The 16,516-nt window shown below is 34.1% G+C and overlaps 2 long non-coding RNA genes across 2 annotated transcripts; both read left to right on the top strand.

The window, feature by feature from the left end:
• Positions 1–544: 544 nt before the first annotated feature.
• On the top strand, positions 545–2,945 carry LOC145803043 (uncharacterized). The gene is made up of 3 exons (XR_014345119.1): positions 545–612; positions 1,055–1,105; positions 2,573–2,945. It is a non-coding gene; the product is annotated as an uncharacterized LOC145803043 (long non-coding RNA).
• A 30-nt stretch (positions 2,946–2,975) lies between these two features.
• LOC145803044 (uncharacterized) lies at positions 2,976–4,156 on the top strand. Its single transcript, XR_014345120.1, has 2 exons — positions 2,976–3,145; positions 3,744–4,156. It is a non-coding gene; the product is annotated as an uncharacterized LOC145803044 (long non-coding RNA).
• The last annotated feature ends 12,360 nt before the right edge of the window (positions 4,157–16,516 follow it).

Genomic DNA, 16,516 nt, shown 5'->3' with positions numbered 1-16,516 from the left:
TCAATAGCTATGTGATCAAATCAGTTTTGTATTAAAAAAAATAGACGGTAAAAAAATTAACGGTTGATGAAAAAACTGTTTTGTTCACATAGCTATTGATATCCGATCAACGTGATTTTTTACAGGCATATAGTACTCGACGAGTTCTACACATTGAACGGTTCGGATTATCAAAACGGGATCCTTAATAAACCCTCACGAACTCAATAATACGGTTCAGTCCGATCTTGAAGTGGACAAAGCCACTGCCATTATTTTTTATCTATTTAAGTTTCCCTTTCTTATTTATTTTTCTGTCTAATTAACTTTGGTTCTTTCTTTATTGGGATCATGATCAACTTTCTTATGCCATTATCACGTTTCTAGGTTTTGCTGATATTTTTTTCCTCTCTTCCTATCCTTTAACTTCTTTTCACACGACTATTTTTTGTTTCTAGCTGACATTGATTATGATTTCATTGTTTTTTTGTCTTGTTTGTTCGTTAGTGTTTTTTTTTTTTTAATTGTCTGTCTGTTTATTATTATTATTATTATTTTTATAGAGCTTCATTTTCTCTAAGCTTGTTCTTTTTTTAATCTTTCTTGCCTCTTTGGTATTCTCCCCCTTTTAAGGTTTTCTTGAAATTTTTTCTTTTAGTATTTTGAATTTTTTTTTCTATGCCATAAGAAAGGAAGAAAAAAGTTTTTTTTGCTTGCCGGTTGTGTATTGTTCATTCATTGTATCTCCTATTATATGCATTACTTAGTGTTGTGTTCAATGGATGTTTCCACCATCATGTGCTTGGTCCTTGGGATGGTGAAATCCTTTGTGAGCTACAAAACTAGCCATTTCTTGAGATCTTCTGGTCTTCTATTCAAAAGGGATTTCATTATATTTCCATTTGAACCCCTGAATAGATTCTCTTTTGTCTTGAATTGACTATTTTTTTCTTCTTCTTGGATTTCTCTCTCAGTCAATGCATATGGACTTGTTTCTTTCCTTTCTAGCTTCACTCTAAATTCTTATCTAAGAGAATGCATGATCTGTGCTGATTGACGATCATTTGATTTGCAGGAAGATGAGTGATCTCTTTGGTTGCAACCACTCAATACAAGAGTTGGGTTGGTGAGAATCCATGATCGTAATGGATCAATTTCCTTCAGCACGTTGCTCACCGATTCTTCCACCTCTTCCGCTTATTCTTCTTCAGATCCTCATTAATTTGCTTATATCTTTGTACTTTCTGTTAATGTGTTTATTTTTGTCCAGCAATATAGAATATAGAAACAAACCAATATGCTATTTAAAATTTTTCTTTTCCTATAGTTTTTAGCTTTTGTCCCCTCTGTTTTTATCCAAGTTGTTTTTCTCAATTTAGTTTATTATTGAGGCTTCAAAATTGATATATATATATTAAATTAGCCCAAATGAAGGTCAATTTTTTCCTAACAAACTTGGTAAGAATGTAGACAGATTAGTGCTTCATTTAATGCATTCTAGCATTTTTCTTGTGGGATTTTTAAAAAAATTGATTACGGTATGATTAAGTAAAACAATATGAATTTGAGTATGGTTCTATATGGAGTTCCATGACAATTTTATTGAGAATTTCTAAGCCAATTCGAGAAACTTGGAAATTAATGTTTAATTTACAATTTCATTGTGAGATTAAGTGCTAGGATCATATGTATTGTTGATTTTGGTGTGGTTTTAGCTCTCTCTTGCTGGAATTGTCTATCATATACTCGAAAAACCATTTGACTTTCTCAAGCTTCATCACCACCTCCTCCTTCGGGTTTTCTTTTTTGTACATCCTACTTGTATCAATGTTGATTTAGGTGCTTAAGTTTTTAATCTTTGAATCATAGATTGCAATATTCATATATAGATTGTGGAATCAACTTGATGCGGGGAAGAATGATATCCTCAAAACATTATAAAACTAGGTGAATTTTTAATTAGTGATGGTATGAAAATTTGTGTGGAAAAAATGTGTTGATTTCTTACTATATATTTATATATATGGGGCCAGCAGGATTTGACTGTTATTCTGAATTATTTTTGTTGTGGTTCTCCATTTCTATGTCTTTGAATTGACATCTAAATAGCCTTTTATATTTAAGTTTGTCCATTGATGCTTACTTCTTCCAATCTTCAGGCTATTTAGTGAAAAATCATTTAATCAAAAATGCTCACATGGTGTTTTTTTTGTTTGTGCATCTGATATACATGCTAGAATTCATTGCCTAATACAAAGAACAAAACTCAAAACTTAGGTTCTACTCTATCGTTCAAATCAATTGCTTGACTAAAGTATTTCAATTAGCTATAGAAATTATATAGACTGATTTGTTTTGCACCATCTTCGTAGTGTTTCAACATCTTTTTTACAAAATATCATGATGTTTGCTTCTTCTTCTTTTTCTTTTTTAATTTTAAAAATGAGTTTGAAATTGACTTATGCTTTGATCCAAGTCTTGACAATTAATTTTATTATTGTTAACTCTTTGTATCGTGAGGATTTGATCTTGTCTAAATTAGGGGCTCTTAGTCCAATTTGTGGTCTTCACTGTTTAAATCTGTTTCTTGTAGGTGGATTGTGATATTTCACAATTTTTCTGATGAAGGGTAAATGGTCGAGGAGTAATTGGTACAAGACTGTGTTCTATCAGCTCCTCAAGGATAGTGCAAAGAACCATGTTCATGATCTCCCAGGCACGTTGATGAGTTTTGAAGTTAAGGCTTCCTTTCTGTGGAATGTTGTACTTGTAGTTTTGATTTTTTGTTAGATTTTTTATGCCGTGTAGTTGACATTAACTAACTGTGTTGTATTTGTTAAAAGCTAGAGAGAGTATATTGTTGATGCTTGTTGATGCTAGAGAGGGTATTTGTTACGTGTTTCATAGAAGTTCTATTTTTGTTGATAAAATAAAAATAGTAATATATGGATTCTACACATGGATTTGTTTCGTATTCATTTATGATTCATTAGCAGCTTTCAAATCCCATCTTGTTGCAATTGTCACGGATTTTGCAACCTTGGATTCAAAAGAAAATAGAGGAACATGAATGCAGAACCAACTAACATCGCAAATTTTAGTACATATTCAAAGGTTGGCAATACCCTAGCAGCAGACGGAACATCAATACACAAACCATCAAGAGGTTAGTGCTTTTATTTTTCGTTTTCTTCATATTTTATTTTATTTGGAAAACAAAACAAGAAAAAGTTCAAACCAAGTTAGTATCTGTTTTCTGTTTTCTATTTTCATTTTCCTGAAAACACTTCCTCATCTTTACTATTCTCTCTTTTCATTTGCTGTAAAACACTGGCTAATCTTTATTATTTCTGATCAATGTTATAGCGAAGCATATCAAATGAACAAAACACACAAAAATAAGAATATTATACAAAAAAATGTATATGAGTTTTATCACTCAAATCAATAATTGATTTCCCTCAAAGGCCTACAACCTAATTTGTAGTAAACATTACAAGGTCACTGTGGTGGCCAAAAAATACTACCTTATTAGCAATGGGTCCAGTCCAAAAAAAGGGAGCCCATCAAGTAAATATCACACCCCCATTTATAAAATGAGGACATCCCATGGAATGAAGGTATGCCTCATATCTTTACACCACACTACACTCTCTCAGGAGTTGATGATCTTTTCTATTTGATTGAAGTTGCTAACTTTATCATCGGAGAGTCTCCGGCCAGCAACCCCGGTTGGGTGGCGCTGACTATATTCATCTTTGCAGATCTACAGGGGCAAAGCTCATCTCTTTGTTGAATCTCTACAATCCATGTAGGAGGATTTTTCTGATCTCACAATTGGCACCGTCTGTGGGAATCGTCTACCAGAATTCAACGAATGAGATAATAAACACAACACTCAAGATGCTCAGATCATCATTACACGTTACTAGAAACAAGACCCACGGTTGATCCTGTCTTTTCTCTTTGTTTAAATTTATCTTTGAAGTTCAATCTTGTTGTCTACATGCATATATATATATATATATATATATATATATGTATGTATGTATCTATTTATGCTCATAGATTTGGTCCCAACACTTGTTTAATATCTATATCGACATTCTCTCTAGAAGAGTAGTCGGCACATATTAGTTGGATTACTTTTGCATTTTCATTCTCTCTCTAAAAATAGGTTTCACACTTTTCTTGGTAAAAGCATCTTTTCGGCATTACAAACGGGGTTGCTCGGCCAAATTCATACATGGTCTATCCATTTATTTATTCTTTATTTCTCAAAACTTATCTTGAAGTTGATTCTTAACGTGTACGTGTACTTATGTTAAAAAAGCTAGTCTTCACTTTTTCTCTCTCTAGATGAAATTGACATAAATAAGGCCTTGAGTTATTAGAAAAAATAATTTAAGATTTTTACTTCATAATCTGTGCTAGTAGACAATCTATATATATATATATATACATAAGAATTCAATTGTCGCGAATGGCTCATGTTGATGCCGAAGTGAAAATGTTCATGTGTAAAGAAGTCTTGCCGACTAAGCTCTCGGCAAAGTCATAGCAAATGAGACGGATCTAGGTATTTTGGCACTAGTTACTCGGTACACAACTCAAGTTCCTCGGCTTTCCAATCAGTTAGGGTAACACTAGAATAACAAGTATTCCAAAAAAGGTTGTTCGGCAAACCAACAACGGAGCTGTTTGGCAGCTCTTCCACCATTCTCGACATCACTATGCTCCCCAAGATGCCCATCATTACAACACAACTCGACATCTCGACATCTTGACAACTGGGTCTAGTCGCGACAAACCTTGCAAAAGACTACTCGGCATGACAATGCATGAACCTTCGCACTACTTGACAACCATTCCGTGTTAACCGGCCGCTCAAATAACAACCTGTCCCCATTTATCAATTTGGGACTCAAACCATGCACTGTTTTTGAACTACGATGCCGAGAAAATGACAACACCAAACAAGTGCCACCGAGTACATCTCGGTGCTATAACTCGGTCCTTAAGCTCGTCGGCAATGATAACCACCACGAGCAATGCATCTTTAATTGTTAGCTATAATGTTGAGAATCAAGTGTTTCAGCTAGCTAAAGCGTCATCAATCGCGTTTACGTGCCCATTTTCCCTCTCTACAAACTGGGTCTATATTCTTCTTCATGTGTACAATTTTTTGGCAATACAACAAGAATTACTTGGCCAACCGAAAGGTTTATGCCGACTAGAGGAGTCCAGACTCACCAACAAAGCCCAAATTTAACCAAAGTCCGCCGATAGTGGCGAAACGGACCACATGTTCAGAAAATTGAAATTTCCAAACTTGTCGAAATCAAGTTTTAGCCATACCAGTGTGAAGCAATCATTAAGACGAGTCCAACACAACAGACCGCGCCAAAATCAGAGCTAAAACGAAGTTATACGAGCCAGTCGAAGTTTGCCTAGAAGTTCACTATTTTTTTCCAGAGAAGACGACCCAGTGATGGAAACATAACAAATTATTCAGTGCATTGTGGCTAAGTTACATCCTGTAAGAGCCGAACACCACTCATGTTCAAATATATAACTTGCAAAATACAAACACAAGGCTCTATCTTGGCATAGTGGTTCAGTGCTCTTTCTTCCTTCTCAAGGCAAGGGTTCAAGGTCTTGTTGGCACCATCTTTCTTTATTTCTTATTTTTTGCCAAAGTCACCAAGCCGAGCCGAGCTGAGCCAGCCCACTTAGCATATATCAGAGCAATTATCCAGTGTTTCGCAGAGCACCAATCCCCACCAATCTGAGCCATCAAATCCATTTTGGCTACAATGACGCCATTAGGAGTCCAATTACAACGATCCAATAGTCGTTTCCAACTATTTGGAGCCTTTTGAACACATCCGTTTGGTCTGATTTTGCCAATTCCATATCACAAATTTGTCAATTTTTGCCACATCTTCGTCGCCGCTCAAACAATACTTTTGCTCAAGTCTATTCTGAATTCCTTCCTATTAACAAATTTCATTCGACAACAATGGGGCACAGAATCCGCGTCACCAATTTGTTCTCGGCTAACTCTTCAGCAACGTTGGCCAACGTCTACTCTGAATTCCTTCCGCACAACTGTCATTCGCAAGCAATGGTATAACTAAACGTTGGACAACAAAGCAACAAGAAAAAGCAACTTGAATAAATCGACAATCTACTTCAATCAACTTCCAAACTATACTCGGCAATTCCTTATAACAAAGCAATGCTATTTTTTAATGCTCTATCATTGGTGTACTTTTTCCACTTTCCACTTATTTGTGATTAACAAGTGGAATCAAGATCCCCTCATTGAGTTCTCTCCTTCACTTCTTACTTGCAGAGCTATTGGGTTCACTTTTGGATCCAATTTTGATGATCTGAACCGTTCACATTTTAAGATTTATTGAGTATATCATATCTGTAAAAAATTAAGTTGATCGGATATCAAAAACTACATGTTCGTATCATTAAACTAAAAACTATTTTTTTTTTTAAATTTAATAAACAGTTCTCCGAACACATGCTTTCTGATATCCGATAAACTTGATTTTTTACAGGTATGATATACTCAATAAATCTTAAAATATTAACGGTTCAGATCATTGAAATTGGGCCAAAAAATGAGCCCAATAGCCTTGCAAGTAGGAAGTGAAGGAGAGAACTCAAGTAGAGGATCTTGATTCTAACAAGTGTACCTCATTTAGTACAGGCAATCAATGACATGGTATGTATTATTCAAAATCCTTACAATGTTGGTAATTGATCGCCACTTAAAATCAACAAGAGTTTCTAAATACGGTGCAATCTTCGCACTCGGCACGGAGCACCATTAGCAAAAGTCTCTGAATTCAAAGCAAAACATACATATAGTAATTGCGGCATCCTTAGTATAGCCCTCTCCTGGGGGTACCAATACCATAGCCTATGTTATACGGCCCTTTCTCGAGGGTCATAATACTGCGGCCTAAGACCCTTGTCGGGGGGTCATAATACCACGACCTACAACCTTTCGCCTGGGGTCATAATATCGCGGCTTATGACCTTTGCCCTAGGGTAATAATACCGCGGCCTACGACCTTTGTTCGGGGGCAATAATACCATGGCCTACGACCTTCGCCCGAGGGTAACAATACGTGGCCCATCGTTACAGAAATCTCGGATGTAGACCCAAGGGGTCCCTATGTTAGACATCATTCATTTAACCTCTCTATACTAGTATTACTCACTGAGCTTTAGCTCATCCCTCTCCCTTATATACATATAGTTATACATATATTTGCACATATATTCAAGCATACATGCATTCAAACAGTCGTTCGTTCATTCATTTTATTCATTTATCCAGAATGTTCTTTATCAAGAAATCTTACATCTATTTGAACAATGTAATTCGGCAACAAAAACTTTTATTCCTTCTACAACAAACAATGAAAATTTTGGGGGCAATTGTGGTGGCCAAAAAATACTACATTATTAACAATGAGCCCAAGCCAAACAAGGGAGTCTATCAAGTAAATATCACACCTCCATCTATAAAAGGAGGGCATCTCATGGAATGAAGGTATGCCTTATATCTCTACACCACAATGCACTCTTACTCTCTGGAGTTGATGATCATCTCTATTTGATTGAGGCTGCTAACTTTATCATCAGAGAGTCTCCGGTCGGGAACCCCAGTTGGGTGACACCGACTATATTCATTTTTGCAGATCTACAGGGGCAAAGCTCATCTTTTCATTGAATCTCTACAATCCATGTGGAAAGAATTTCCTGGTCTCACAGTCACCAAATCACAATACAGATCAAATCAACCCAAAATTACCCAAATTCACTTCCTACAAAAATCAAGATTCAAAATCGATTATCTGCACCTCAAAATATTTTATTATATATTTCGTTTGTTTATCTTAAAGTTTTTCAGCTTGGTTTATCTTTTTGTTAATCTGCCTTCTTTTTGTTAAAATTTTGCATTAAGGAGACAAACGGACTTCGTAGATATTTTACAGCTGGAAATATTGTTTGCTCTTGGGGGTTAGGAGAGGAAGATCAGCTAGGTCATGGTGATGCTACAGATAGACTTTTTCCTACTCAACTAAGTGCATTAGATGGTCATGAAATAGTTTCCGTTACTTGTGGAGCTAATCATACAATTGCATATTCTGAATCAAGTATGTAAGTGTACAGTTGAAGGGTTTTTTTTATTTGTCTATCAAGATACAAAAAGAAAACTTTTGAATCCATGTAATGATCAAGTATCCTCTGTCATGCTAAGGTAAAATTTGACAACGTCACTTTTTTGGGAACAACTTTGAACCATAAAAGCCTATTTTCCATCGTTTTGTTTGTCGGCACTGGAAAATTATTCAATAATCCCGAAACATTATGTGATCATATTCTAAATCAATCACCAATTACTTAGAGCATCTCCAACCCACTAGGCATATGATGCTTGTTAGTCAAAATGCCTAATGTGACTCACTTTTTTCAACTCCAATGCACTAGGCATATGCTTAGGCATTTTGGCTCAGCTCACATTCACTAGCTACATGTAGCTAGCCTTCAAGGCTAGGCAAAATGTATTTAATCATTAAGATTATTTCCCTCCATCTTTGTTGTTGATGTGGCATTCTATAAAGTTAATAGTATTTGGATGAATAGCTAAAATAAAGAGCATGGTTGGGGTAGAAACATGAAATCGTTGATAGGCAAAATAAAATGTATACTTTATAGTAATATTTAGATAGGTAAAATGCCTACTACCATTGGAGATGCTCTTAGTCCCTTATTGTTTCTTCATTCCCAACATAAATCGTGAGCCTCTATCTCTTTTTACCAATCAAAATTTTATAGAGCATAACGTATCCATATTCTGATAATACTGAATAATCACCTGTCGACATTTGATCTCAACTTAAGTCTATTTAGGAAGGATAAGTTGCTTGAACCATTGGCATAGGTTATTGTGCGAAGCACAACGTCTCACAACTAGTCAATCTTGATAAACAAATGAAAGCTGTGAAAACATTTTAATTATAATAACATCTCATCCAATCGTATATAGCTTCTTAGTTCTGAGTCCCATAAGCCCAAAGACTCGGAATAAGCTAAGAGCCATTATTTATGCATTACATCTGGTACAATACATATGATAAATCTCCCTCTCAGACGCATTAACTAGCTAGACATAACTTTTTTATTTTTTTATTTTTATAACTAGGCATCCATACCAGTTTGTAGGCATCTTGACGAATCAAGCAGGTTCATATCTCACGGGGTGGTAATACCTGCAAAGATAAATAAAAAAATATAATTAGCCACACAATTATGTCTTGAATAATCAGTCACATATTTAGAAAATTTATCTTAAAAAGTGTTCAAAGCTTAAAATGTTTGAATCCAATTAATCTTGGAAAATTTTGTTCCAAAAAATAAAAAATTAATCTAGAAAAATTTAGTCAAACCCTCTCTATTGGACTTTTGTTTGGTGAAAAGTATAATCTCAATTTATTTTGTTTTATAAACACCTTAAGGAGAAGACGTATAATTGAGTAAGAACAAAGTAAAATGCTTTTTCTTCTTGGATAATATTGTTAGAGTAGCATATTACTATAAGGCATAGTAACATATTATTTACATAAATTTTGACGGTAATAATTTTCATTTAAGAATTTCATAGTCGAATGGAGCTTATTTGATAGATTTTAATGAGAAGATTTTAAAAATACTAATTTTATTAGAAATTGATATGTATATCAAAAGTTATTTTAAAATTTAATATTTTGATAATAATGATTTATGTTGGATTTTTCAAGATTTTTTTTTTTGTGTACTTGTCCTTAATACATTAAACTTTTATTATGGAGGGTTTTAACCAAATCCCCCATTAATCTACACCATCTAATTTGAAACTTATATGTACATTTTGTTAATGTATTTTTTGAATATATAATATTTCTATTATAAAATTGTTTTTCTCCAATAGACTCTATTGGAGGAAAGAAGCTATTCTTGATGGGTGATTATTCAGTACTCTCGAAGTATGGACATGGGGTACTTCATAATGTTTTGATTGGTGGTGAGACGCAAGGGTTCATGATTTATGTTAAGGATGGAAGAATAATATGGGACTAAGGCCCTGTTTGGTAGGGCTTATTTCTACCTTATTTCAGCTTTTAGCCTAATTTAAGTTATTTTGATGTGCTTGGTTCAGCTTAACAATACAGCTTATAATTTTTTATAAGTCAAAAATCAACTTATTCTTTGAGTGGGAGAGGAGAAACTTAATTTATAAGTCAAAAATTAGCTTATGTTCACAGCTATAAGCTATAAGCTGTTAGGTTATAAGTTATAATCACTTTTCCACAACTCTATCAAACGGGACCTAAGTAATTAGTGATTGACTTGAAATATGGACACGTGCTGATCTGGGAACATCGAATGATTTCTCATTCTTGATTGATACATGAGTAACTACTTTTGTACCGATTTCATACCAAGCTAATGCTAATTCATGTAAATTCACTTTTTTTTAAGCGGTTTTATTTCTTTTGCTCAACTTATAAGTTGACTTCTTTTTTCCAAATTAAAAAAAATATATTTTTGACTCAAATTGAAAAGATGCGGTAAGGTCATCAATTGTGCCCAAAAAATAAAAAATAAATAAAAAATAAAAATCTAAAAACGTCTGTTTAGTTGAATTTTCAGATTCTTTATTTATTTATTTATTAGATAAATTACAAATACATCTTTGAGGTTTGATTAAAATATGAATTGATCCTTGTAACTCTGAAATTATATTCTACCCCCTGAGGTTTCTAATTTCATAATAAATCGCTCATTTTATTAATAAATTATCAAGTCAATAAGAGTTTTTAATGGTATTAGAAATATGTTTCAATTAGTAATTTAAGTAATTTTATTATTATATAAGAGAGCAATTATGAATTTCATTTTTTTAAGTTAATTTTGTTAAATAATTTTTTTTGCCAAGGGTAAATTTATAATTTTTCAAATCACAATGGGCAATCTGTACTTTAAACAAACCTTAGAGAGTATTTTTGTAATTTACTCTTTTTTTTTTTTTTTGAAAATTAGAAACTAGTTTGATAATAAACTATCAAAAAACAAAAAAAAACTATATTTTGATTTTTTAACTAAATTAACTTTAATTTTTTGTTTTTAAACTAGAAATTCTATGTACACACTCTAAATAAGCACATTTGATTATGACATTTGTGATTTTTAATAATAACATATTGTGATGTTAGTCATAATTTATTATAATATTAATTATGACATTATTATTCAAGAAATTTTTAGTTATACTTTATGTAATATGATTGAATTTATAATATCTATAATAATCATGTAGTATGATTGAATTATAATATCTATAATAATCAAGTCACTATGTTTCTATTAAGGATCTAGTCTCAATGGAGAGATCATAAATTCAACTATTCCTAAGGCAGTCAAATTAAGAAACCAACACTTATGGCTGGTTTAGCAACTCCATAAAAAGTTCAAAAGTTAAAAAATTAAAAAATTAAAAAATTATTAAAAAATAAAAAATTATTACTATTTACAAAAGAAAATATTAAAAAATTAATATACATATTATTAATTAACAATCAACTTCACGACAGCCTATGTACAGACTTGAAAGCATAGGAGTGAAAGGAAAAAAATAAAATATTACATGTGTATTTTCATTAAATTAGATGGTAAAGTTGGGTCCGTGGGAGCTTATCATGGGTCCCGTTTTTCTAATTGGAACTGTGCAATGTGTAGAACTCGTCGAGTACTATATGCCTGTAAAAAATCATGTCTATCGGATATCGCTAACTACATGATCAAATCAGTTTTGTACAAAAAAATGGACGGTGTTATAGTTAACATGTGACAAAAACAACTAACGCGATCAGATAGCTATCAATATCCAATGAACGTGATTTTTTACAGAAATATAGTACTCAACGAGTTCTACACATTGAACGGTTCCGATTAGAAAAAAAATGGACATGTGGTAGGCTCTCACGGGCCAAACAACACCGTCCAATCAAAGGCCGAAAAGTAGGCAATATTTTCTCATATCCTTTTCATCCGAGGCACTGGCCAACCGTACGGATTCATTAATTATCTTTTCCTTGGCAATTATTTATACAATATTTTAATATACATTTTTTCATAAAAAATCAAAAAGTTAACCTAAACATCTATATTTTTTTCTTCAACTTTTTAGTCTTAAAAGATAAAAAGTACACTTATTTATGACACCACAAACAACCCCTTAATACTACGAGAAAGCTAACTCTCATAAATATTAATTCAACAACTAACTTTCGCCAATTAAAAAAAACTTACATATAATATACACCTTTTTGTATTATAAAATTAGCAGTAATCTTATGAATTCACTTTTATCAATCTAAAAATCATTCAAAAACTTCTTATGATTTAATTTATTCTACATATAAACTTTACATAATAAATTAATTTTAACCACCCAATTACTCCTCCAGAATTTTATGATTAATCTAGTCCCTAGATTAATTCTAACATTAGCCTTCTAGCACTCAACCACACACATATACATCTATCTACATGAATGAGAGAGAGAGAGAAAAAGGGGGGAGGGGGAATTGGGATCCTCTCCTTGAGGCCCCTCCTTCATTCCCTCCTTGTAGGGGCCTTCGGGTCCACTTTGAGGTCCAGTTTTGATAATCCGAAACGTTTATATTTTTAGATTTATTCAGTATATCATACCTGTAAAAAATCAAGTTGATCGAATATCATAAAGTATGTGTTCGGAAAACTGTTTATTAAAAAATAGTTTGTAGTCCCAATTTTCTGAACGTATACTTTCTGATATCCGATCAACTTGATTTTTTACAGGTATAATATACTGAATAAATCTAAAAATGTGAACGGTTCGGATTATCAAAACTACGCCTTAAAGTGGACCCGAAGGCCCCTACAAGGAGGGAATGAAAGAGGGACCTCAAGGAGGGGATCTGGACTCGGGGAGGGGGGGTTTACTTACTTCCACACTTGAAGTGACGTGGAACCCTCCTGCCACAGCCTTCGACAAGGCGTACGGCTCGATTGACGTCGATGAGTGCAGCCAACTTGGGAGTAATGACAGGACACACGCACTCTATATGGCTCACTCTCACTCGCTCGCAACACTCCGGTGTTGGAAGCTTGCCGTACACCACTGGCTTGCAAGCATTGATCCCAACCCTCCTCTCCTCCTTGCACTCGGCTGCGCTCAGTGCCGCACTTGCAGGTGCAGGACCACCCACCACCACCACCACTACCATCACCCAAATCACCCATAACCTTATTAGATCACTCATATTCTCTATCTCTCTCTCTCACAGTTCTTCTAGAGCTACCCACCCCCACAACTAACACAAATCAAACACCTACCTATATATAGAGGGGATTTGAAAATTTGACTATTTTAGTTTTTTTTTTAGCTCTTTTAATTCGGTTAAAAAGATATGTTTGGTTAAAAAAAAAAAAGAAGATATGTTTGAAAAAGTTATTGATTTTTTTTATAATTGATTTTATGATGGTGACAAAAAAATAAATAAATTATAATTTAAATATAATATCTTATTTTATTAATTATTTTATTTTATTTTATTTTTATTAACTATTTTAGTTAAAAAAATCTTCTCCCCAAACACGGTCCTAGTGGAGTTGCTTGGAGGAGGAGTACTCCCTTGCTTTTGCGCCATACTTCGTTTACTTTGACTTACAGGTTGTATATGAAAAATTGTGTAAAAAAAGTAAGGAGGTAGCTAGTTTGGTTTCATAATTCGAGATTTATTTTTTTTTAAATTGAAATTTTTTATTTTTTGTTTTTATTAAATTTTTTAAAGTATTTTAAGTAATTTTTAAAATTTTTAGATGTACTTAACATAAATATATTTAAAAAGTATAATATTTGTAAATTTTTTTTAAAAAAAAATCACTAAATACCAAAAATAAAAAAAAATAAAACTTTTATATATTTTTCATATTCTTGTGTATTTATTAATTTTTATAAATATTTTACTTTTTAAATACATCTATGTAATGCGTATCTAATAAAGTACAAAATTTGATTAAAATTTAAAAAATATTCACAAAAAGCAAAAATAAAATAAAAAATAAAAAACTCAATTTTTAGAAAATTAAATTTAGAGAAATTAAAACCAAACACACTAAATATGATTTCAAAAAAATATATATAAAAAATATATTGTTTTAATATATGCCAAACATCCCCTTCTCATCACCACCTTACCTATAATCTTATCCGCAAATCAAAAGTGGCTTATGAGTACTAGGATGTATATACACAGACAAATGATTTTGGAGGGGAAAAAAGTGTTTTTGCTTATTTCGTAAATTCATTTCTAGCAATAAAGCATACTTTAATTACTGTAAAAAGTCATTAAAAAAGGTTAAAAAGTTTGAGCATTTACCAAACAAATCAACTATTTCAGCATTAATTTTTGTATAGAAATTTAACCAAAAACTTTTTTTTATTTTTTTTGCTAACTCAAAAAGAAAGCTAAAAGTTGACTTGTGTGGGTAATTTTTTGACCACACTGCCCGCCTAGTAATCAGCTGGAGAGCACCGGCAGGACAGATGGCTTCAGCAAACCTGTAACAGAAAGAAAAGGCTCCGGCGGTGGCTCTTCCACCCGGGGGCACTCCGACGATCAAGTCAGTATATCTCTCAAAGATAATCAAGTGCTAAACTCACAAGCTTAAGTATAAAACTGTGTACCTTAGACCCACGGGGGTACCTCTCTTTTATAGTTTACTCAATCCAAGTCCCACTAGAAGTCTGACTTCTGTGGACTCCAATTCAATGTCAACTTTGGACTCTTCAAGAGGTAAAGATAAACTCCCTAAGAGCTTTATCCTTATCTTAGCAAAGTCTTCTCTTTTATCCAGGACTCTTGCCCCTTATCCATTTATCCGCCTATCTCGGATTCCGATATCTTCGGAGATCACCTCGGCCTCGCCAAAGATAACCTCGGCATAACTACCAAGACACGTGACACCTCGGCTGACACGTCGGCGTCACCATGCTACGTATTGGTATTCAGAAAATACATCCCCACAACTGCCCCCTAGGTTCTATTACCTCGGCATTCTGAGGTGATGAAACCTATATCTGTATTTTCTTCCAGTACCTCGGCGTGAGAACTCTTTGGCCGAGATCATTCATTTTAGGCCGACATGCCTTCATCAGAGAACAAGAACTCAAACAAATTCCCTCACGCGCATGAGCTGTCATGGATTTCTTCTCAACCGTTCCCCCTACGTGTTCTATCGTCATTGGCCCGTGTCTGTGACGCGCTTGTAAGCCGTCTTTCACCTGTCTGCGCCGTCTAACGCATACGTTCCTCCAGGCGCAATAAATGCCCTATTTTGCCGCCGTTTCAAGTTTTTTACAAAACTTTACTTTCTGTCTTCGTTTCTTTACTTTTGCTCTTGATTCTCTGGCTTTCTCTCTCTCTCCCAAATCCGCCATTGCTCTAGCTTCAAGCTCTGCAACCATCTTCATTCTTCCATTTCAGCGAGGGTTTCGCCGTTTCATCGTGTCTACGGCCGTTGCCTTACTTCGGCGACTTTCATCCCGGCTTCATTTGTTCTGGTAAGCCTCTGTTCCTCTCATTCCCAATTTCTTCTATGTACTTTCGTTTACTTACTGCCATTATTGCTCTGTTCAAACCTTTGATTTGCTGAACTATTTATCTGGATGCGTCTATTCCATGATTTCACTCATATTTTGAACATTTGCATTGTTTCAATACTTTTCATGCCACTGTTCTTGACCTTTTACTTCTGTATTCGTCATGTTCTTGATAGCGCATCCTTGTTCTTGTTTTTGAAATTTCGCCTTTGTTTTCTGTTTTTTTTTTTTTTGTGTGTGTGTCTTTGCCAGATCTCTGCTTTCTTTCCATCTTCGCCTTCATAGATTTAGGTTTGGGCTTTGTCTATAGAACCTTCAATTTTTAGGAAAAACTGAAACAATCCTTACCAACATATACCTAGGGTTTCGCCGAGGTCCCGATAACCCCTTAAGAACACCTTTCTTTCTGAAACCTAGCCCTCTGTCTTTAGGCCGACGTTATGGGTATGTGGAGACATAGGGTAGATACCCCGACCAAACTCGAGTACTTTAGGCGGGAGTTCTCTATTCCTGCCGATGTCCATCTGAGGCTAGCTGAAGATAATGACTCTATCATGCCCACAGATGATTCAATGCCCTTTCCTATAGTAGCTTTTACTGAGTGCGGACTCCGGCTCCCACTTAACATTTTCTTTCGCGAAATTCTTCACTTTTACAAGTTGAACCCTATGCAACTTGCCATAAACTCTTATCGAGTGATCAATGGCATCATAGCTTTAGCTAGGCAGGAGAACGCTAGGATTACCCTGGCCGACATTCAGTACTGTTATACCATGTGCCCCCTTAGCCTGAAGGAAAAAGGCTTCGTTTATTATCTTA

This window comes from Camellia sinensis, chromosome 11 (genome assembly GCF_055761805.1).
Source record: "Camellia sinensis isolate YWXY chromosome 11, ASM5576180v1, whole genome shotgun sequence".
NCBI classification, from domain to species: Eukaryota; Viridiplantae; Streptophyta; class Magnoliopsida; order Ericales; family Theaceae; genus Camellia; species Camellia sinensis.
The sequence above is the reverse complement of the archived record's forward strand: the minus strand, read 5'-3'. Positions and strand labels throughout refer to the sequence as shown.